This window comes from Scyliorhinus torazame, chromosome 29 (assembly GCF_047496885.1).
Source record: "Scyliorhinus torazame isolate Kashiwa2021f chromosome 29, sScyTor2.1, whole genome shotgun sequence".
NCBI lineage: Eukaryota > Metazoa > Chordata > Chondrichthyes > Carcharhiniformes > Scyliorhinidae > Scyliorhinus > Scyliorhinus torazame.
The window spans coordinates 31,942,143-31,963,503 of NC_092735.1; positions in this window are offsets into that span (position 1 = coordinate 31,942,143).

The window sequence follows — 21,361 nt, forward strand, 5'->3', positions numbered from 1 at the left end:
TCTCCCCTCCCCACTCTCTCTCTCTCTCTCCCTCCCCACTCTCTCTCTCCCTCTCTCCCTCCCCCACTCTCTCTCTCTCTCTCTCTCCTTCTTCTCTCTCTCTCCTCTTCTCCCTCCCCACTCTATCTCTCTCCCTCCCCCACTCTCTCTCTCTCTCTCCCTCCCCACCTCTCTCTCTCTCTCTCTCTCCCTCCCCACTCTCTCTCTCTCCCTCCCCACTCTCTCTCTCCTCTTCCTCCCCACTCTCTCTCTCTCTCTTCCTCCCCACTCTCTCTCTCTCTCTCCCTCCCCACTCTCTCTCCCTCCCCACTCTCTCTTCTCTCTCTCCCTCCCACTCTCTCTCTCTCTCTCCCTCTCTCTCCCTCCCCACTCTCTCTCTCTCCTCCCCACTCTCTCTCTCCTCCCCTCTCTCTCTCCCTCCCCACTCTCTCTCTCCCTCCCCACTCTCTCTCTCCCTCCCCACTCTCTCTCTCCCTCCCCACTCTCTCTCTCCCTCCCCACTCTCTCTCTCCCTCCCCACTCTCTCTCTCCCTCCCCACTCTCTCTCTCCCTCCCCTCTCTCTCTCTCCTCCCCCCTCTCTCTCTCCCTCCCCACTCTCTCTCTCTCCTCCCCACTCTCTCTCTCTCTCTCCCTCCCCACTCTCTCTCTCTCTCTCCCTCCCCACTCTCTCTCTCTCTCTCTCCCTCCCCTCTCTCTCTCTCTCTCTCTCTCCCTCCCCTCTCTCTCTCTCTCTCTCTCCCTGCCCTCTCTCTCTCTCTCTCTCTCCTCCCCTCTCTCTCTCTCTCTCTCTCCCTCCCCTCTCTCTCTCTCTCTCTCTCTCCCTCCCCTCTCTCTCTCTCTCTCTCCCTCCCCTCTCACTCTCTCTCTCCCTCCCCACTCTCTCTCTCCCTCCCCACTCTCTCTCTCCCTCCCCACTCTCTCTCTCCTCCCACTCTCTCTCTCCCTCCCCACTCTCTCTCTCCCTCCCCACTCTCTCTCTCCCTCCCCACTCTCTCTCTCCCTCCCCACTCTCTCTCTCCTCCCACTCTCTCTCTCCCTCCCCACTCTCTCTCTCCCTCCCCACTCTCTCTCTCCCTCCCCACTCTCTCTCTCCCTCCCCACTCTCTCTCTCCCTCCCCACTCTCTCTCTCCCTCCCCACTCTCTCTCTCCTCCCCACTCTCTCTCTCCCTCCCCACTCTCTCTCTCCCTCCCCACTCTCTCTCTCCCTCCCCACTCTCTCTCTCCCTCCCCACTCTCTCTCTCCCTCCCCACTCTCTCTCTCCCTCCCACTCTCTCTCTCCCTCCCCACTCTCTCTCTCCCTCCCCACTCTCTCTCTCCCTCCCCACTCTCTCTCTCCCTCCCACTCTCTCTCTCCCTCCCCACTCTCTCTCTCCCTCCCCACTCTCTCTCTCCCTCCCACTCTCTCTCTCCCTCCCCACTCTCTCTCTCCCTCCCCACTCTCTCTCTCCCTCCCACTCTCTCTCTCCCTCCCCACTCTCTCTCTCCCTCCCCACTCTCTCTCTCCTCCCCACTCTCTCTCTCCCTCCACTCTCTCTCTCTCCCTCCCCACTCTCTCTCTCTCCTCCCCACTCTCTCTCTCTCCCTCCCCACTCTCTCTCTCCCTCCCCACTCTCTCTCTCCCTCCCCACTCTCTCTCCCTCCCCACTCTCTCTCTCCCTCCCCACTCTCTCTCTCTCCCTCCCCACTCTCTCTCTCCCTCCCCACTCTCGCTCTCTCCCTCCCCACTCTCTCTCTCTCCCTCCCCCACTCTCTCTCTCTCCCTCCCACTCTCTCTCTCTCCCTCCCCACTCTCTCTCTCTCCCTCCCCACTCTCTCTCTCCCTCCCCACTCTCTCTCTCCCTCCCCACTCTCTCTCTCCCTCCCCACTCTCTCTCTCCCTCCCCACTCTCTCTCTCTCCTCCCCACTCTCTCTCTCTCCCTCCCCACTCTCTCTCTCTCCCTCCCCACTCTCTCTCTCTCCCTCCCCACTCTCTCTCTCTCCCTCCCCACTCTCTCTCTCTCCCTCCCCACTCTCTCTCTCTCCCTCCCCACTCTCTCTCTCTCCCTCCCCACTCTCTCTCTCTCCCTCCCCACTCTCTCTCTCTCCCTCCCCACTCTCTCTCTCTCCCTCCCCACTCTCTCTCTCTCCTCCCCACTCTCTCTCTCTCCCTCCCCACTCTCTCTCTCTCCCTCCCCACTCTCTCTCTCTCCCTCCCCACTCTCTCTCTCTCCCTCCCCACTCTCTCTCTCTATCCATCCCCAGACTCTCTCTCTATCCATCTCCAGTCTCTCTCTCTATCCATCTCCAGTCTCTCTCTCTCTCCCTCCCCAGTCTCTCTCTCTCTCTCTCCCTCCCCAGTCTCTCTCTCTCCCTCCCCAGTCTCTCTCTCCCTCCCCAGTCTCTCTCTCCCTCCCCAGTCTCTCTCTCTCCCTCCCCAGTCTCTCTCTCTCTCTCTCTCTCGCTCCCCAGTCTCTCTCTCTCTCTCTCTCTCCCTCCCCAGTCTCTCTCTCTCTCTCCCTCCCCACTCTCTCTCTCTCTCAATTCCCAGTCTCTCTCTCCCTCCCAAGTCTCTCTCGCTCCCTCACCAGTCTCTCTCTCTCTCTCCCTCCCAGTCTCTCTCTCTCTCTCCCTCCCCAGTCTCTCTCTCTCTCCCTCCCCAGTCTCTCTCTCTCTCCCTCCCCAGTCTCTCTCTCTCTCTCTCCCTCCCCAGTCTCTCTCTTTCTCTCTCTCTCTCTCCCTCCCAGTCTCTCTCTCTCTCTCTCTCTCTCCCTCCCCAGTCTCTCTCTCTCCCTCCCCAGTCTCTCTCTCTCCTCCTCCCAGTCTCTCTCTCTCTCCCTCCCCAGTCTCTCTCTCGCTCCCTCCCCAGTCTCTCTCTCGCTCCCTCCCCAGTCTCTCTCTCGCTCCCTCCCCAGTCTCTCTCTCGCTCCCTCCCCAGTCTCCCTCTCGCTCCCTCCCCCTCCCCAGTCTCTCTCTCTCTCTCCCTCCCAAGTCTCTCTCTCTCCCTCACCAGTCTCTCTCTCTCTCTCTCTCCCTCCCCAGTCTCTCTCTCTCTCTCTCCCCCTCCCCAGTCTCTCTCTCTCTCTCTCTCCCCAGTCTCTCTCTCTCTCCCTCCCCAGTCTCTCTCTCTCTCTCTCCCTCCCAGTCTCTCTCTCTCTCTCCCCCCAGTCTCTCTCTCTCCCTCACCAGTCTCTCTCTCTCTCCCTCCCCAGTCTCTCTCTCTCTCCCTCCCCAGTCTCTCTCTCTCTCTCCCTCCCCAGTCTCTCTCTCTCTCTCCCTCCCCAGTCTCTCTCTCTCTCCCTCCCCAGTCTCTCTCTCTCTCCCTCCCCAGTCTCTCTCTCTCTCCCTCCCCAGTCTCTCTCTCTCTCCCTCCCCAGTCTCTCTCTCTCTCCCTCCCCAGTCTCTCTCTCCCTCCCCAGTCTCTCTCTCCCTCCCCAGTCCCTCTCTCCCTCCCAGTCTCTCTCTCCCTCCCCAGCCTGTCTCTCTCTCTTCCTCCCCAGTCTCTCTCTCTCCCTCCCCAGTCTCTCTCTCTCTCTCCCTCCCCAGTCTCTCTCACTCCTTCCCCAGTCACTCTCTCCCTCCCCAGTCTCTCTCTCTCTCTCTCTCCCTCCCCAGTCTCTCTCTCCCTCCCCAGTCTCTCTCTCTCCCTCCCCAGTCTCTCTCCCCCCCCCTGCCAAGTCTCTCGCTCTCTCTTCCTCCCCAGTCTCTCTCTCTCTCCCTCCCAGTCTCTCTCTCTCTCCCTCCCCAGTCTCTCTCTCTCTCCCTCCCCAGTCTCTCTCTCTCTCTCTCCCTCCCCAGTCTCTCTCTCTCTCCCTCCCCAGTCTCTCTCTCTCTCCCTCCCCAGTCTCACTTTCCCCACTGCTCCCCAGTCTATCTCTCTCTCCCTCCCCAGTCTCTCTCTCTCCCTCCCAGTCTCTCTCTCTCCCTCCCCAGTCTCTCTCTCTCCCTCCCCAGTCTCTCTCTCTCCCTCCCAGTCTCTCTCTCTCCCTCCCCAGTCTCTCTCTCTCCCTCCCCAGTCTCTCTCTCTCTCCCTCCCCAGTCTCTCTCTCTCTCCCTCCCCAGTCTCTCTCTCCCTCCCCAGTCTCTCTCTCCCTCCCCAGCCTGTCTCTCTCTCTTCCTCCCCAGTCTCTCTCTCCCTCCCCAGTCTCTCTATCTCCCTCCCTCCCCAGTCTCTCTCTCTCTCTCCCTCCCCAGTCTCTCTCTCTCTCTCCCTCCCCAGTCTCTCTCTCTCCTTCCCCAGTCTCTCTCTCCCTCCCCAGTCTCTCTCTCTCTCTCTCCCTCCCCAGTCTCTCTCTCCCTGCCCAGTCTCTCTCTCCCTCCCCAGTCTCTCTCTCCCTCCCCAGTCTCTCTCTCTCTCCCTCCCCAGTCTCTCTCCCCCCCCCGCCAAGTCTCTCGCTCTCTCTTCCTCCCCAGTCTCTCTTCCTCCCCAGTCTCTCTCTCTCTCTCTCTCCCTCCCCACTCTCTCTCTCTCTCTCCCTCCCCACTCTCTCTCTCTCTCTCCCTCCCCACTCTCTCTCTCTCTCCCTCCCCACTCTCTCTCTCTCTCTCCCTCCCCACTCTCTCTCTCTCTCTCCCTCCCCACTCTCTCTCTCTCTCTCCCTCCCCACTCTCTCTCTCTCTCCCTCCCCACTCTCTCTCTCTCTCTCCCTCCCCACTCTCTCTCTCTCTCTCCCTCCCCACTCTCTCTCTCTCTCTCCCTCCCCACTCTCTCTCTCTCTCTCCCTCCCCACTCTCTCTCTCTCTCTCCCTCCCCACTCTCTCTCCCTCTCCCTCCCCACTCTCTCTCTCTCTCTCCCTCCCCACTCTCTCTCTCCCTCCCACTCTCTCTCTCTCTCTCTCCCTCCCCACTCTCTCTCTCTCTCTCTCCCTCCCCACTCTCTCTCTCTCTCTCTCCCTCCCCACTCTCTCTCTCTCTCTCCCTCCCCACTCTCTCTCTCTCTCTCTCCCACCCCACTCTCTCTCTCTCTCTCCCTCCCCACTCTCTCTCTCTCCCTCCCCACTCTCTCTCTCTCCCTCCCCACTCTCTCTCTCTCCCTCCCCACTCTCTCTCTCTCCCTCCCCACTCTCTCTCTCTCCCTCCCCACTCTCTCTCTCTCCCTCCCCACTCTCTCTCTCTCCCTCCCCACTCTCTCTCTCTCCCTCCCCACTCTCTCTCTCTCCCTCCCCACTCTCTCTCTCTCCCTCCCCACTCTCTCTCTCTCCCTCCCCACTCTCTCTCTCTCCCTCCCCACTCTCTCTCTCTCCCTCCCCACTCTCTCTCTCTCCCTCCCCACTCTCTCTCTCTCCCTCCCCACTCTCTCTCTCTCTCTCCCCACTCTCTCTCTCTCTCTCCCTCCCCACTCTCTCTCTCCCTCCCTCCCCACTCTCTCCCTCTCCCTCCCCACTCTCTCTCTCCCTCCCCACTCTCTCTCTCCCTCCCCACTCTCTCTCTCCCTCCCCACTCTCTCTCTCCCTCCCCACTCTCTCTCTCCCTCCCCACTCTCTCTCTCCCTCCCCACTCTCTCTCTCCCTCCCCACTCTCTCTCTCCCTCCCCACTCTCTCTCTCCCTCCCCACTCTCTCTCTCCCTCCCCACTCTCTCTCTCCCTCCCCACTCTCTCTCTCCCTCCCCACTCTCTCTCTCCCTCCCCACTCTCTCTCTCCCTCCCCACTCTCTCTCTCCCTCCCCACTCTCTCTCTCCCTCCCCACTCTCTCTCTCCCTCCCCACTCTCTCTCTCCCTCCCCACTCTCTCTCTCCCTCCCCACTCTCTCTCTCCCTCCCCACTCTCTCTCTCCCTCCCCACTCTCTCTCTCCCTCCCCACTCTCTCTCTCCCTCCCCACTCTCTCTCTCCCTCCCCACTCTCTCTCACCCTCCCACTCTCTCTCACCCTCCCCACTCTCTCTCTCCCTCCCCACTCTCTCTCTCCCTCCCTCCCCACCTCTCTCTCTCTCCCTCCCCACTCTCTCTCTCTCCCTCCCCACTCTCTCTCTCTCCCTCCCCACTCTCTCTCTCTCTCCTCCCCACTCTCTCTCTCTCCCTCCCCACTCTCTCTCTCTCCCTCCCCACTCTCTCTCTCTCCCTCCCCACTCTCTCTCTCTCCCTCCCCACTCTCTCTCTATCCATCCCAGACTCTCTCTCTATCCATCTCCAGTCTCTCTCTCTCTCCCTCCCCAGTCTCTCTCTCTCTCTCCCTCCCCAGTCTCTCTCTCTCCCTCCCCAGTCTCTCTCTCCCTCCCCAGTCTCTCTCTCCCTCCCCAGTCTCTCTCTCTCCCTCCCCAGTCTCTCTCTCTCCCTCCCCAGTCTCTCTCTCTCTCTCCCCAGTCTCTCTCTCTCTCTCGCTCCCCAGTCTCTCTCTCTCTCTCTCTCTCCCTCCCCACTCTCTCTCTCTCTCAATTCCCAGTCTCTCTCTCTCTCTCCCTCCCAAGTCTCTCTCGCTCCTCACCAGTCTCTCTCTCTCTCTCCCTCCCCAGTCTCTCTCTCTCTCTCCCTCCCCAGTCTCTCTCTCTCTCTCTCTCCCTCCCCAGTCTCTCTCTCTCTCTCCCTCCCCAGTCTCTCTCTTTCTCTCTCTCTCTCTCTCCCTCCCCAGTCTCTCTCTCTCTCTCCCTCCCCAGTCTCTCTCTCCCTCCCCAGTCTCTCTCTCTCTCCCTCACCAGTCTCTCTCTCGCTCCCTCCCCAGTCTCTCTCTCGCTCCCTCCCCAGTCTCTCTCTCGCTCCCTCCCCAGTCTCTCTCTCGCTCCCTCCCCAGTCTCTCTCTCGCTCCCTCCCCAGTCTCTCTCTCGCTCCCTCCCAGTCTCTCTCTCGCTCCCTCCCCAGTCTCTCTCTCGCTCCCTCCCCAGTCTCTCTCTCGCTCCCTCCCCAGTCTCCCTCTCGCTCCCTCCCCCTCCCCAGTCTCTCTCTCTCTCTCCCTCCCAAGTCTCTCTCTCTCCCTCACCAGTCTCTCTCTCTCTCTCCCTCCCCAGTCTCTCTCTCTCTCCCTCCCCAGTCTCTCTCGCTCTCCCTCACCAGTCTCTCTCTCTCTCTCCCTCCCCAGTCTCTCTCTCTCTCTCTCCCTCCCCAGTCTCTCTCTCTCTCCCTCCCCAGTCTCTCTCTCTCTCCCTCCCCAGTCTGTCTCTCTCTCCCTCCCCAGTCTGTCTCTCTCTCCCTCCCCAGTCTCTGTCTCTCTCTCTCCCTCCCCAGTCTCTCTCTCTCTCTCCCTCCCCAGTCTCTCTCTCTCTCTCTCTCCCTCCCCAGTCTCTCTCTCTCTCTCTCCCTCCCCAGTCTCTCTCTCTCTCCTCCCTCCCCAGTCTCTCTCTCTCTCTCTCCCTCCCCAGTCTCTCTCTCTCTCTCTCCCTCCCCAGTCTCTCTCTCTCTCTCCCTCCCCAGTCTCTCTCTCTCTCCCTCCCCAGTCTCTCTCTCTCTCCCTCCCCAGTCTCTCTCTCTCTCCCTCCCCAGTCTCTCTCTCTCTCCCTCCCCAGTCTCTCTCTCTCTCCCTCCCCAGTCTCTCTCTCTCTCTCCCTCCCAGTCTCTCTCTCTCTCTCCCTCCCCAGTCTCTCTCTCTCCCTCCCCAGTCTCTCTCTCTCTCCCTCCCCAGTCTCTCTCTCCCTCCCCAGTCCCTCTCTCCCTCCCCAGTCCCTCTCTCCCTCCCCAGTCTCTCGCTCTCTCTCCCTCCCCAGTCTCTCTCTCCCTCCCCAGCCTGTCTCTCTCTCTTCCTCCCCAGTCTCTCTCTCTCCCTCCCCAGTCTCTCTCTCTCTCTCCCTCCCCAGTCTCTCTCACTCCTTCCCCAGTCCCTCTCTCCCTCCCCAGTCTCTCGCTCTCTCTCTCTCCCTCCCTCCCCAGTCTCTCTCTCCCTCCCCAGTCTCTCTCTCTCCCTCCCCAGTCTCTCTCCCCCCCCCCCTGCCAAGTCTCTCGCTCTCTCTTCCTCCCCAGTCTCTCTTCCTCCCCAGTCTCTCTCTCTCTCCCTCCCCAGTCTCTCTCTCTCTCCCTCCCCAGTCTCTCTCTCTCTCCCTCCCCAGTCTCTCTCTCTCTCTCCCTCCCCAGTCTCTCTCTCTCCCTCCCCAGTCTCTCTCTCTCTCCCTCCCCAGTCTCTCTCTCTCTCCCTCCCCAGTCTCTCTCTCTCTCCTCCCCAGTCTCTCTTTCCCCCTGCTCCCCAGTCTCTCTCTCTCTCCCTCCCCAGTCTCTCTCTCTCCCTCCCCAGTCTCTCTCTCTCCCTCCCCAGTCTCTCTCTCCCCCTCCCCAGTCTCTCTCTCTCCCTCCCCAGTCTCTCTCTCTCTCCCTCCCCAGTCTCTCTCTCTCTCCCTCCCCAGTCTCTCTCTCCCTCCCCAGCCTGTCTCTCTCTCTTCCTCCCCAGTCTCTCTCTCCCTCCCAGTCTCTCTCTCTCCCTCCCTCCCCAGTCTCTCTCTCTCTCTCCCTCCCCAGTCTCTCTCTCTCTCTCCCTCCCCAGTCTCTCTCTCTCCTTCCCCAGTCTCTCTCTCCCTCCCCAGTCTCTCTCTCTCTCTCTCCCTCCCCAGTCTCTCTCCCTCCCCAGTCTCTCTCTCCCTGCCCAGTCTCTCTCTCCCTGCCCAGTCCTCTCTCTCCCTGCCCAGTCTCTCTCTCCCTCCCCAGTCTCTCTCTCTCTCCCTCCCAGTCTCTCTCCCCCCCCGCCAAGTCTCTCGCTCTCTCTTCCTCCCCAGTCGCTCTTCCTCCCCAGTCTCTCTCTCTCTCCCTCCCCAGTCTCTCTCTCCCTCCCCAGTCTCTCTCTCTCTCTCCCTCCCCAGTCTCTCTCTCTCCCTCCCCAGTCTCTCTCTCTCTCCCTCCCCAGTCTCTCTCTCTCTCCCTCCCCAGTCTCTCTCTCTCTCCCTCCCCAGTCTCTCTCTCTCTCCCTCCCCAGTCTCTCTCTCTCTCCCTCCCCAGTCTCTCTCTCTCTCCCTCCCCAGTCTCTCCTCTCTCTCCCTCCCCAGTCTCTCTCTCTCTCCCTCCCCAGTCTCTCTCTCTCTCCCTTCCCCAGTCTCTCTCTCTCTCCCTCCCAGTCTCTCTCTCTCCCTCCCCAGTCTCTCTCTCTCTCCCTCCCCAGTCTCTCTCTCTCTCCCTCCCCAGTCTCTCTCTCTCTCCCTCCCCAGTCTCTCTCTCTCCCTCCCCACTCTCGCTCTCCCTCCCCACTCTCTCTCTCCCTCCCCACTCTCTCTCTCCCTCCCCACTCTCTCTCTCCCTCCCCACTCTCTCTCTCTCTCCCCACTCTCTCTCTCTCTCCCCACTCTCTCTCTCTCTCCCTCCCCAGTCTCTCTCTCTCTCCCTCCCCAGTCTCTCTCTCTCTCTCCCTCCCCAGTCTCTCTCTCTCCCTCCCCAGTCTCTCTCTCTCTCCCTCCCCAGTCTCTCTCTCTCTCCCTCCCCAGTCTCTCTCTCTCTCCCTCCCCAGTCTATCTCTCTCTCCCTCCCCAGTCTCTCTCTCTCCCTCCCCAGTCTCTCTCTCTCCCTCCCCAGTCTCTCTCTCCCCCTCCCCAGTCTCTCTCTCTCCCTCCCCAGTCTCTCTCTCTCTCTCCCTCCCCAGTCTCTCTCTCTCTCCCTCCCCAGTCTCTCTCTCCCTCCCCAGCCTGTCTCTCTCTCTTCCTCCCCAGTCTCTCTCTCCCTCCCCAGTCTCTCTCTCTCCCTCCCTCCCCAGTCTCTCTCTCTCTCTCCCTCCCCAGTCTCTCTCTCTCTCTCCCTCCCCAGTCTCTCTCTCTCCTTCCCCAGTCTCTCTCTCCCTCCACAGTCTCTCTCTCTCTCTCTCCCTCCCCAGTCTCTCCCTCCCTCCCCAGTCTCTCTCTCCCTGCCCAGTCTCTCTCTCCCTGCCCAGTCTCTCTCTCCCTGCCCAGTCTCTCTCTCCCTGCCCAGTCTCTCTCTCCCTGCCCAGTCTCTCTCTCCCTCCCCAGTCTCTCTCTCTCTCCCTCCCCAGTCTCTCTCCCCCCCCTGCCAAGTCTCTCGCTCTCTCTTCCTCCCCAGTCTCTCTTCCTCCCCAGTCTCTCTCTCTCTCCCTCCCCAGTCTCTCTCTCTCTCCCTCCCCAGTCTCTCTCTCTCTCTCTCCCTCCCCAGTCTCTCTCTCTCTCTCTCTCTCCCTCCCCAGTCTCTCTCTCTCCCTCCCCAGTCTCTCTCTCTCTCCCTCCCCAGTCTCTCTCTCTCTCCCTCCCCAGTCTCTCTCTCTCTCCCTCCCCAGTCTCTCTCTCTCTCCCTCCCCAGTCTCTCTCTCTCTCCCTCCCCAGTCTCTCTCTCTCTCCCTCCCCAGTCTCTCTCTCTCTCCCTCCCCAGTCTCTCTCTCTCTCCCTCCCCAGTCTCTCTCTCTCTCCCTCCCCAGTCTCTCTCTCTCTCCCTCCCCAGTCTCTCTCTCTCTCCCTCCCCAGTCTCTCTCTCTCTCCCTCCCCAGTCTCTCTCTCTCTCCCTCCCCAGTCTCTCTCTCTCTCCCTCCCCAGTCTCTCTCTCTCCCTCCCCACTCTCGCTCTCTCTCTCTCTCTCCCTCCCCACTCTCTCTCTCCCTCCCCACTCTCTCTCTCCCTCCCCACTCTCTCTCTCCCTCCCCACTCTCTCTCTCCCTCCCCACTCTCTCTCTCCCTCCCCACTCTCTCTCTCCCTCCCCACTCTCTCTCTCTCTCCCTCCCCACTCTCTCTCACTCCCTCCCCACACTCTCTCTCTCTCTCTCTCTTCCTCCCCAGTTTCTCTCTCTCTCTCTCTCCCTCCCCAGTCTCTCTCTCTCCCTCCCCAGTCTCTCTCTCCCTCCCCAGTCTCTCTCTCTCCCTCCCCAGTCTCTCTCTCTCTCCCTCCCCAGTCTCTCTCTCTCTCCCTCCCCAGTCTCTCTCTCTCCCTCCCCAGTCTCTCTCTCTATCCATCCCCGTCTCTCTCTCTATCCATCCCCGTCTCTCTCTCTATCCATCCCCGTCTCTCTCTCTATCCATCCCCGTCTCTCTCTCTATCCATCCCCGTCTCTCTCTCTATCCATCCCCGTCTCTCTCCATATCCATCCCCGTCTCTCTCTCTATCCATCCCCTTCTCTCTCTCTATCCATCCCCGTCTCTCTCTCTATCCATCCCCGTCTCTCTCTCTATCCATCCCCGTCTCTCTCTCTCTATCCATCCCCGTCTCTCTCTCTATCCATCCCCAGTCTCTCTCTCTCTCTCCCTCCCCAGTCTCTCTCCCCCCCCCTGCCAAGTCTCTCGCTCTCTCTTCCTCCCCAGTCTCTCTTCCTCCCCAGTCGCTCTCTCTCTCCCTCCCCAGTCTCTCTCTCTCCCTCCCCAGTCTCTCTCTCTCTCTCCCTCCCCAGTCTCTCTCTCCCTCCCCAGTCTCTCTCTCTCTCCCTCCCCAGTCTCTCTTTCCCCCTGCTCCCCAGTCTCTCTCTCTCTCTCCCTCCCCAGTCTCTCTCTCCCCCTCCCCAGTCTCTCTCTCTCCCTCCCCAGTCTCTCTCTCTCTCCCTCCCCAGTCTCTCTCTCTCTCCCTCCCCAGTCTCTCTCTCCCTCCCCAGTCTCTCTCTCCCTCCCCAGCCTGTCTCTCTCTCTTCCTCCCCAGTCTCTCTCTCCCTCCCCAGTCTCTCTCTCTCTCCCTCCCCAGTCTCTCTCTCTCTCCCTCCCCAGTCTCTCTCTCTCCCTCCCTCCCCAGTCTCTCTCTCTCTCTCCCTCCCCAGTCTCTCTCTCTCCTTCCCCAGTCTCTCTCTCCCTCCCCAGTCTCTCTCTCTCTCTCCCTCCCCAGTCTCTCTCTCTCTCTCTCCCTCCCCAGTCTCTCTCTCCCTGCCCAGTCTCTCTCTCTCTCTCTCCCTCCCCAGTCTCTCTCTCCCTGCCCAGTCTCTCTCTCCCTCCCCAGTCTCTCTCTCTCCCTCCCCAGTCTCTCGCTCTCTCTCTCTCCCCAGTCTCTCGCTCTCTCTTCCTCCCCAGTCTCTCTTCCTCCCCAGTCTCTCTCTCTCCCTCCCCAGTCTCTCTCTCTCTCTCCCTCCCCAGTCTCTCTCTCTCTCTCTCCCTCCCCAGTCTCTCTCTCTCTCCCTCCCCAGTCTCTCTCTCTCTCCCTCCCCAGTCTCTCTCTCTCTCCCTCCCCAGTCTCTCTCTCTCTCCCTCCCCAGTCTCTCTCTCTTTCCCTCCCCAGTCTCTCTCTCTCTCCCTCCCCAGTCTCTCTCTCTCCCTCCCCAGTCTCTCTCTCTCTCCCTCCCCAGTCTCTCTCTCTCTCCCTCCCCAGTCTCTCACTCTCTCCCTCCCCAGTCTCTCTCTCTCTCCCTCCCCAGTCTCTCTCTCTCTCCCTCCCCAGTCTCTCTCTCTCTCCCTCCCCAGTCTCTCTCTCTCCCTCCCCAGTCTCTCTCTCTCTCTCTCTCTCTCTCTCTCTCCCCACTCTCTCTCTCCCTCCCCACTCTCTCTCTCCCTCCCCACTCTCTCTCTCCCTCCCCACTCTCTCTCTCCCTCCCCACTCTCTCTCTCTCCCTCCCCACTCTCTCTCTCTCTCCCTCCCCACTCTCTCTCTCTCTCCCTCCCCACTCTCTCTCACTCCCTCCCTCTTCCTCCCCAGTTTCTCTCTTCCTATCCATCCCCAGTCTCTCTCTCTATCCATCCCCGTCTCTCTCTCTATCCATCCCCGTCTCTCTCTCTATCCATCCCCGTCTCTCTCTCTATCCATCCCCGTCTCTCTCTCTATCCATCCCCGTCTCTCTCTCTATCCATCCCCGTCTCTCTCTCTATCCATCCCCGTCTCTCTCTCTATCCATCCCCGTCTCTCTCTCTATCCATCCCCGTCTCTCTCTCTATCCATCCCCAGTCTCTCTCTCTCTCCCTCCCCACTCTCTCTCTCTCTCTCTCAATTCCCAGTCTCTCTCTCTCTCTATCCATCCCCAGTCTCTCTCTCTCTATCCATCCCCAGTTTCTCTCTCTATCCATCCCCAGTCTCTCTCTCTATCCATCCCCAGTCTCTCTCTCTATCCATCCCCAGTCTCTCTCTCTATCCATCCCCAGTCTCTCTCTCTATCCATCCCCAGTCTCTCTCTCTATCCATCCCCAGTCTCTCTCTCTATCCATCCCCAGTCTCTCTCTCTATCCATCCCCAGTCTCTCTCTCTCTATCCATCCCCAGTTTCTCTCTCTATCCATCCCCAGTCTCTCTCTCTATCCATCCCCAGTCTCTCTCTCTATCCATCCCCAGTCTCTCTCTCTATCCATCCCCAGTCTCTCTCTCTATCCATCCCCAGTCTCTCTCTCTATCCATCCCCAGTCTCTCTCTCTATCCATCCCCAGTCTCTCTCTCTATCCATCCCCAGTCTCTCTCTCTATCCATCCCCAGTCTCTCTCTCTATCCATCCCCAGTCTCTCTCTCTATCCATCCCCAGTCTCTCTCTCTATCCATCCCCAGTCTCTCTCTCTATCCATCCCCAGTCTCTCTCTCTATCCATCCCCAGTCTCTCTCTCTATCCATCCCCAGTCTCTCTCTCTATCCATCCCCAGTCTCTCTCTCTATCCATCCCCAGTCTCTCTCTCTATCCCTCCCCAGTCTCTCTCTCTATCCCTCCCCAGTCTCTCTCTCTATCCCTCACCAGTCTCTCTCTCTCTATCCACCCCCAGTCTCTCTCTCTATCCACCCCCACTCTCTCTCTCTATCCCGCCACACTCTCTCTCTCTCTCTCTCTCCCCACTCTCTCTCTCTCCCTCCCCACTCTCACTCTCACTCTCTCCCTCCCCACTCTCACTCTCACTCTCTCCCTCCCCACTCTCACTCTCACTCTCTCCCTCCCGACTCTCACTCTCTCCCTCCCCACTCTCACTCTCTCCCTCCCCACTCTCACTCTCACTCTCTCCCTCCCCACTCTCACTCTCACTCTCTCCCTCCCCACTCTCACTCTCTCCCTCCCCACTCTCTCTCTCCCTCCCCACTCTCTCTCTCACTCTCTCCCTCCCCACTCTCACTCACTCTCTCCCTCCCAACTCTCACTCACTCTCTCCCTCCCCACTCTCACTCACTCTCTCCCTCCCCACTCTCACTCTCTCTCCCTCCCCACTCTCACTCTCTCTCCCTCCCCACTCTCACTCTCTCTCCCTCCCCACTCTCACTCTCTCTCCCTCCCCACTCTCACTCTCTTTCCCTCCCCACTCACTCTCACTCTCTCCCTCCCCACTCTCACTCTCACTCTCTCCCTCCCCACTCTCTCACTCACTCTCTCCCTCCCCACTCTCACTCTCACTCTCTCCCTCCCCACTCACTCTCTCTCTCCCTCCCCACTCTCTCTCTCTTCCTCCCCAGTCTCTCTCTCTTCCTCCCCAGTCTCTCTCTCTTCCTCCCCAGTCTCTCTCTCTTCCTCCCCAGTCTCTCTCTCTTCCTCCCCAGTCTCTCTCTCCCTCCCCACTCTCTCACTCACTCTCTCCCTCCCCACTCTCACTCTCACTCTCTCCCTCCCCACTCACTCTCTCTCTCCCTCCCCACTCTCTCTCTTCCTCCCCAGTCTCTCTCTCTTCCTCCCCAGTCTCTCTCTCCCTCCCCAGCCTGTCTCTCTCTCTTCCTCCCCAGTCTCTCTCTCTCTCCCTCCCCAGTCTCTCTCTCTCTCCCTCCCCAGTCTCTCTCTCTCTCCCTCCCCAGTCTCTCTCTCTCCCTCCCTCCCCAGTCTCTCTCTCTCCCTCCCCAGTCTCTCTCTCTCCTTCCCCAGTCTCTCTCTCCCTCCCCAGTCTCTCTCTCTCTCTCTCCCTCCCCAGTCTCTCTCTCCCTGCCCAGTCTCTCTCTCCCTGCCCAGTCTCTCTCTCCCTCCCCAGTCTCTCTCTCCCTCCCCAGTCTCTCTCTCTCCCTCCCCAGTCTCTCTCTCTCTCCCTCCCCAGTCTCTCTCCCCCCCCCTGCCAAGTCTCTCGCTCTCTCTTCCTCCCCAGTCTCTCTTCCTCCCCAGTCTCTCTCTCTCTCTCTCTCCCTCCCCAGTCTCTCTCTCTCTCTCCCTCCCCAGTCTCTCTCTCTCTCTCCCTCCCCAGTCTCTCTCTCTCTCCCTCCCCAGTCTCTCTCTCTCTCCCTCCCCAGTCTCTCTCTCTCTCCCTCCCCAGTCTCTCTCTCGCTCCCTCCCCAGTCTCTCTCTCTCTCCCTCCCCAGTCTCTCTCTCTCTCCCTCCCCAGTCTCTCTCTCTCTCCCTCCCCACTCTCTCTCTCTCTCCCTCCCCACTCTCTCTCTCTCCCTCCCCACTCTCTCTCTCTCTCTCCCTCCCCACTCTCTCTCTCCCTCCCCACTCTCTCTCTCCCTCCCCACTCTCTCTCTCCCTCCCCACTCTCTCTCTCTCTCCCTCCCCACTCTCTCTCTCTCCCTCCCCACTCTCTCTCTCTCTCCCTCCCCACTCTCTCTCTCTCTCTCTCCCTCCCCACTCTCTCTCTCTCTCTCTCCCTCCCCACTCTCTCTCTCTCTCCCTCCCCACTCTCTCTCTCTCTCCCTCCCCACTCTCTCTCTCTCTCCCTCCCCACTCTCTCTCTCTCCCTCCCCACACTCTCTCTCTCTCTCTCTCTCCCTCCCCAGTTTCTCTCTCTCTCTCCCTCCCCAGTTTCTCTCTTCCTATCCATCCCCGTCTCTCTCTCTATCCATCCCCGTCTCTCTCTCTATCCATCCCCGTCTCTCTCTCTATCCATCCCCGTCTCTCTCTCTATCCATCCCCGTCTCTCTCTCTATCCATCCCCGTCTCTCTCTCTATCCATCCCCATCTCTCTCTCTATCCATCCCCGTCTCTCTCTCTATCCATCCCCGTCTCTCTCTCTATCGATCCCCGTCTCTCTCTCTATCCATCCCCGTCTCTCTCTCTATCCATCCCCGTCTCTCTCTCTATCCATCCCAGTCTCTCTCTCTATCCATCCCCGTCTCTCTCTCTATCCATCCCCGTCTCTCTCTCTATCCATCCCCGTCTCTCTCTCTATCCATCCCCGTCTCTCTCTCTATCCATCCCCGTCTCTCTCTCTATCCATCCCCAGTCTCTCTCTCTCTCTCTCTCCCTCCCCACTCTCTCTCCCCCCCCTGCCAAGTCTCTCGCACTCTCTTCCTCCCCAGTCTCTCTTCCTCCCCAGTCTCTCTCTCTCTCCCTCCCCAGTCTCTCTCTCTCTCCCTCCCCAGTCTCTCCCTCTCTCTCCCTCCCCAGTCTCTCTCTCTCTCTCTCCCTCCCCAGTCTCTCTCTCTCCCTCCCCAGTCTCTCTCTCTCTCCCTCCCCAGTCTCTCTTTCCCCCTGCTCCCCAGTCTCTCTCTCTCTCTCCCTCCCCAGTCTCTCTCTCCCTCCCCAGTCTCTCTCTCCCCCTCCCCAGTCTCTCTCTCTCCCTCCCCAGTCTCTCTCTCTCCCTCCCCAGTCTCTCTCTCTCTCCCTCCCCAGTCTCTCTCTCCCTCCCCAGTCTCTCTCTCCCTCCCCAGTCTCTCTCTCTCTCTTCCTCCCCAGTCTCTCTCTCCCTCCCCAGTCTCTCTCTCTCTCCCTCCCCAGTCTCTCTCTCTCCCTCCCTCCCCAGTCTCTCTCTCTCTCTCCCTCCCCAGTCTCTCTCTCTCTCCCTCCCCAGTCTCTCTCTCCCTCCCCAGTCTCTCTCTCTCTCTCTCCCTCCCCAGTCTCTCTCTCTCTCTCTCCCTCCCCAGTCTCTCTCTCCCTGCCCAGTCTCTCTCTCCCTCCCCAGTCTCTCTCTCTCCCTCCCCAGTCTCTCTCACTCTCCCTCCCCAGTCTCTCTCCCCCCCCCTGCCAAGTCTCTCGCTCTCTCTTCCTCCCCAGTCTCTCTTCCTCCCCAGTCTCTCTCTCTCTCCCTCCCCAGTCTCTCTCTGTCTCTCCCTCCCCAGTCTCTCTCTCTCTCCCTCCCCAGTCTCTCTCTCTCTCTCCCTCCCCAGTCTCTCTCTCTCTCTCTCTCCCTCCCCAGTCTCTCTCTCTCCCTCCCCAGTCTCTCTCTCTCTCCCTCCCCAGTCTCTCTCTCTCTCCCTCCCCAGTCTCTCTCTCTCTCTCCCTCCCCAGTCTCTCTCTCTCCCTCCCCAGTCTCTCTCTCTCTCCCTCCCCAGTCTCTCTCTCTCTCCCTCCCCAGTCTCTCTCTCTCTCCCTCCCCAGTCTCTCTCTCTCCCTCCCCAGTCTCCCTCTCTCCCTCCCCAGTCTCTCTCTCTCTCTCTCTCTCTCCCTCCCCACTCTCTCTCTCCCTCCCCACTCTCTCTCTCTCCCTCCCCACTCTCTCTCACTCCCTCCCCACTCTCTCTCTCTCTCTCTCTCTTCCTCCCCAGTTTCTCTCTTCCTATCCATCCCCAGTCTCTCTCTCTATCCATCCCCGTCTCTCTCTCTATCCATCCCCGTCTCTCTCTCTATCCATCCCCGTCTCTCTCTCTATCCATCCCCGTCTCTCTCTCTATCCATCCCCGTCTCTCTCTCTATCCATCCCCGTCTCTCTCTCTATCCATCCCCGTCTCTCTCTCTATCCATCCCCAGTCTCTCTCTCTCTCCCTCCCCACTCTCCCTCTCTCTCCCACCCCACTCTCTCTCTCTCTCAATTCCCAGTCTCTCTCTCTCTCCCTCCCCAGTCTCTCTCTCTCTCTCTCTCCATCCCCAGTCTCTCTCTCTCTATCCATCCCCAGTCTCTCTCTCTCTATCCATCCCCAGTCTCTCTCTCTCTATCCATCCCCAGTCTCTCTCTCTATCCATCCCCAGTCTCTCTCTCTATCCATCCCCAGTCTCTCTCTCTATCCATCCCCAGTCTCTCTCTCTATCCATCCCCAGTCTCTCTCTCTCTATCCATCCCCAGTCTCTCTCTCTCTATCCATCCCCAGTCTCTCTCTCTATCCATCCCCAGTCTCTCTCTCTATCCATCCCCAGTCTCTCTCTCTATCCATCCCCAGTCTCTCTCTCTATCCATCCCCAGTCTCTCTCTCTATCCATCCCCAGTCTCTCTCTGTCCATCCCCAGTCTCTCTCTCTGTCCATCCCCAGTCTCTCTCTCTATCCATCCCCAGTCTCTCTCTCTATCCATCGCCAGTCTCTCTCTCTATCCCTCCCCAGTCTCTCTCTCTATCCACCCCCAGTCTCTCTCTCTATCCACCCCCAGTCTCTCTCTCTATCCCTCCCCACTCTCTCTCTCTATCCCGCCACACTCTCTCTCTCTCTCTCCCCACTCTCTCTCTCTCCCTCCCCACTCTCACTCTCACTCTCTCCCTCCCCACTCTCACTCTCTCCCTCCCCACTCTCACTCTCTCCCTCCCCACTCTCACTCTCTCCCTCCCCACTCTCACTCTCACTCTCTCCCTCCCCACTCTCACTCTCACTCTCTCCCTCCCCACTCTCACTCTCACTCTCTCCCTCCCCACTCTCACTCTCACTCTCTCCCTCCCCACTCTCACTCTCACTCTCCCCACTCTCACTCTCACTCTCTCCCTCCCCACTCTCACTCTCTCCCTCCCCACTCTCACTCTCTCCCTCCCCACTCTCACTCTCTCCCTCCCCACTCTCACTCTCTCCCTCCCCACTCTCACTCTCTCCCTCCCCACTCTCACTCTCACTCTCTCCCTCCCCACTCTCACTCTCACTCTCTCCCTCCCCACTCTCACTCTCTCCCTCCCCACTCTCACTCTCTCCCTCCCCACTCTCACTCTCTCCCTCCCCACTCTCACTCTCTCCCTCCCCACTCTCACTCTCTCCCTCCCCACTCTCACTCTCTCCCTCCCCACTCTCACTCTCTCCCTCCCCACTCTCACTCTCTCCCTCCCCACTCTCACTCTCTCCCTCCCCACTCTCACTCTCTCCCTCCCCACTCTCACTCTCTCCCTCCCCACTCTCACTCTCTCCCTCCCCACTCTCACTCTCCCTCCCCACTCTCACTCTCTCCCTCCCCACTCTCACTCTCTCCCTCCCCACTCTCACTCTCTCCCTCCCCACTCTCACTCTCTCCCTCCCCACTCTCACTCTCTCCCTCCCCACTCTCACTCTCTCCCTCCCCACTCTCACTCTCTCCCTCCCCACTCGCACTCTCTCCCTCCCCACTCTCACTCTCTCCCTCCCCACTCTCACTCTCTCCCTCCCCACTCTCACTCTCTCCCTCCCCACTCTCACTCTCTCCCTCCCCACTCTCACTCTCTCCCTCCCCACTCTCACTCTCACTCTCTCCCTCCCCACTCTCACTCACTCTCTCACTCCCCACTCTCACTCACTCTCTCCCTCCCCACTCTCACTCTCACTCTCTCCCTCCCCACTCTCACTCTCTCCCTCCCCACTCACTCTCACTCTCTCCCTCCCCACTCTCACTCTCACTCTCTCCCTCCCCACTCTCACTCTCTCCCTCCCCAGTCTCTCTCTCTTCCTCCCCAGTCTCTCTCTCTTCCTCCCCAGTCTCTCTCTCTTCCTCCCCAGTCTCTCTCTCTTCCTCCCCAGTCTCTCTCTCTTCCTCCCCAGTTTCTCTCTCTCTTCCTCCCCAGTCTCTCTCTCTACCCATCCCAGTCTCTCTCTCTATCCATCCCCGTCTCTCTCTCTATCCATCCCGAGTCTCTCTCTCTCTATCCATCCCCAGACTCTCTCTCTATCCATCTCGTCTCTCTCTCTATCCATCTCCAGTCTCTCTCTCTCTCTCTCTCTCTCTCCCCAGTCTCTCTCTCTCTCTCTCTCCCTCCCCAGTCTCTCTCTCTCTCTCTCTCCCTCCCCAGTCTCTCTCTCTCTCTCTCCCTCCCCAGTCTCTCTCTCTCTCTCTCTCCCTCCCCAGTCTCTCTCTCTCCCTCCCCAGTCTCTCTCTCTCCCTCCCCAGTCTCTCTCTCTCCCTCCCCAGTCTCTCTCTCTCCCTCCCCAGTCTCTCTCTCTCCCTCCCCAGTCTCTCTCTCTCCCTCCCCAGTCTCTCTCTCTCTCCCTCCCCAGTCTCTCTCTCTCTCCCTCCCCAGTCTCTCTCTCTCTCTCCCTCCCCAGTCTCTCTCTCTCTCTCCCTCCCCAGTCTCTCTCTCTCTCTCCCTCCCCAGTCTCTCTCTCTCTCTCTCTCCCTCCCCAGTCTCTCTCTCTCTCTCTCTCCCTCCCCAGTCTCTCTCTCTCCCTCCCCAGTCTCTCTCTCTCCCTCCCCAGTCTCTCTCTCTCCCTCCCCAGTCTCTCTCTCTCCCTCCCTCCCCAGTCTCTCTCTCTCTCTCCCTCCCCAGTCTCTCTCTCTCTCCCTCCCCAGTCTCTCTCTCTCTCCCTCCCCAGTCTCTCTCTCTCTCCCTCCCCAGTCTCTCTCTCTCTCCCTCCCCAGTCTCTCTCTCTCCCTCCCCAGTCTCTCTCTCTCCCTCCCCAGTCTCTCTCTCTCTCCCTCCCCAGTCTCTCTCTCTCTCCCTGCCCAGTCTCTCTCTCTCTCCCTCCCCAGTCTCTCTCTCTCTCCCTCCCCAGTCTCTCTCTCCCTCCCCAGTCTCTCTCTCCCTCCCCAGTCTCTCTCTCCCTCCCCAGCCTGTCTCTCTCTCTTCCTCCCCAGTCTCTCTCTCCCTCCCCAGTCTCTCTCTCTCTCCCTCCCCAGTCTCTCTCTCTCCCTCCCTCCCCAGTCTCTCTCTCTCCCTCCCCAGTCTCTCTCTCCCTCCCCAGTCTCTCTCTCTCCCCCTCCCCAGTCTCTCTCCCCCCCTGCCAAGTCTCTCGCTCTCTCTTCCTCCCCAGTCTCTCTTCCTCCCCAGTCTCTCTCTCTCTCTCTCTCCCTCCCCAGTCTCTCTCTCTCTCTCTCCCTCCCCAGTCTCACTCTCTCTCTCTCTCTCCCTCCCCAGTCTCTCTCTCTCCCTCCCCAGTCTCTCTCTCTCCCTCCCCAGTCTCTCTCTCTCTCTTCCTCCCCAGTCTCTCTTCCTCCCCAGTCTCTCTCTCTCTCTCTCTCCCTCCCCAGTCTCTCTCTCTCTCTCTCCCTCCCCAGTCTCACTCTCTCTCTCTCTCTCCCTCCCCAGTCTCTCTCTCTCCCTCCCCAGTCTCTCTCTCTCCCTCCCCAGTCTCTCTCTCTCTCCCTCCCCAGTCTCTCTCTCTCTCCCTCCCCAGTCTCTCTCTCTCTCCCTCCCCAGTCTCTCTCTCTCTCCCTCCCCAGTCTCTCTCTCTCTCCCTCCCCAGTCTCTCTCTCTCTCCCTCCCCAGTCTCTCTCTCTCTCCCTCCCCAGTCTCTCTCTCTCTCCCTCCCCAGTCTCTCTCTCTCTCCCTCCCCAGTCTCTCTCTCTCTCCCTCCCCAGTCTCTCTCTCTCCCCCTCCCCAGTCTCTCTCTCTCCCACTCTCTCTCCCTCCCCACTCTCTCTCTCTCTCTCTCTCTCTCCCTCCCCACTCTCTCTCTCTCCCTCCCCACTCTCTCTCTCCCTACTCTCTCTCTCCCTCCCCACTCTCTCTCTCCCTCCCCACTCTCTCTCTCCCTCCCCACTCTCTCTCTCCCTCCCCACTCTCTCTCTCCCTCCCCACTCTCTCTCTCCCTCCCCACTCTCTCTCTCCCTCCCCACTCTCTCTCTCCCTCCCCACTCTCTCTCTCCCTCCCCACTCTCTCTCTCCCTCCCCACTCTCTCTCTCCCTCCCCACTCTCTCTCTCCCTCCCCACTCTCTCTCTC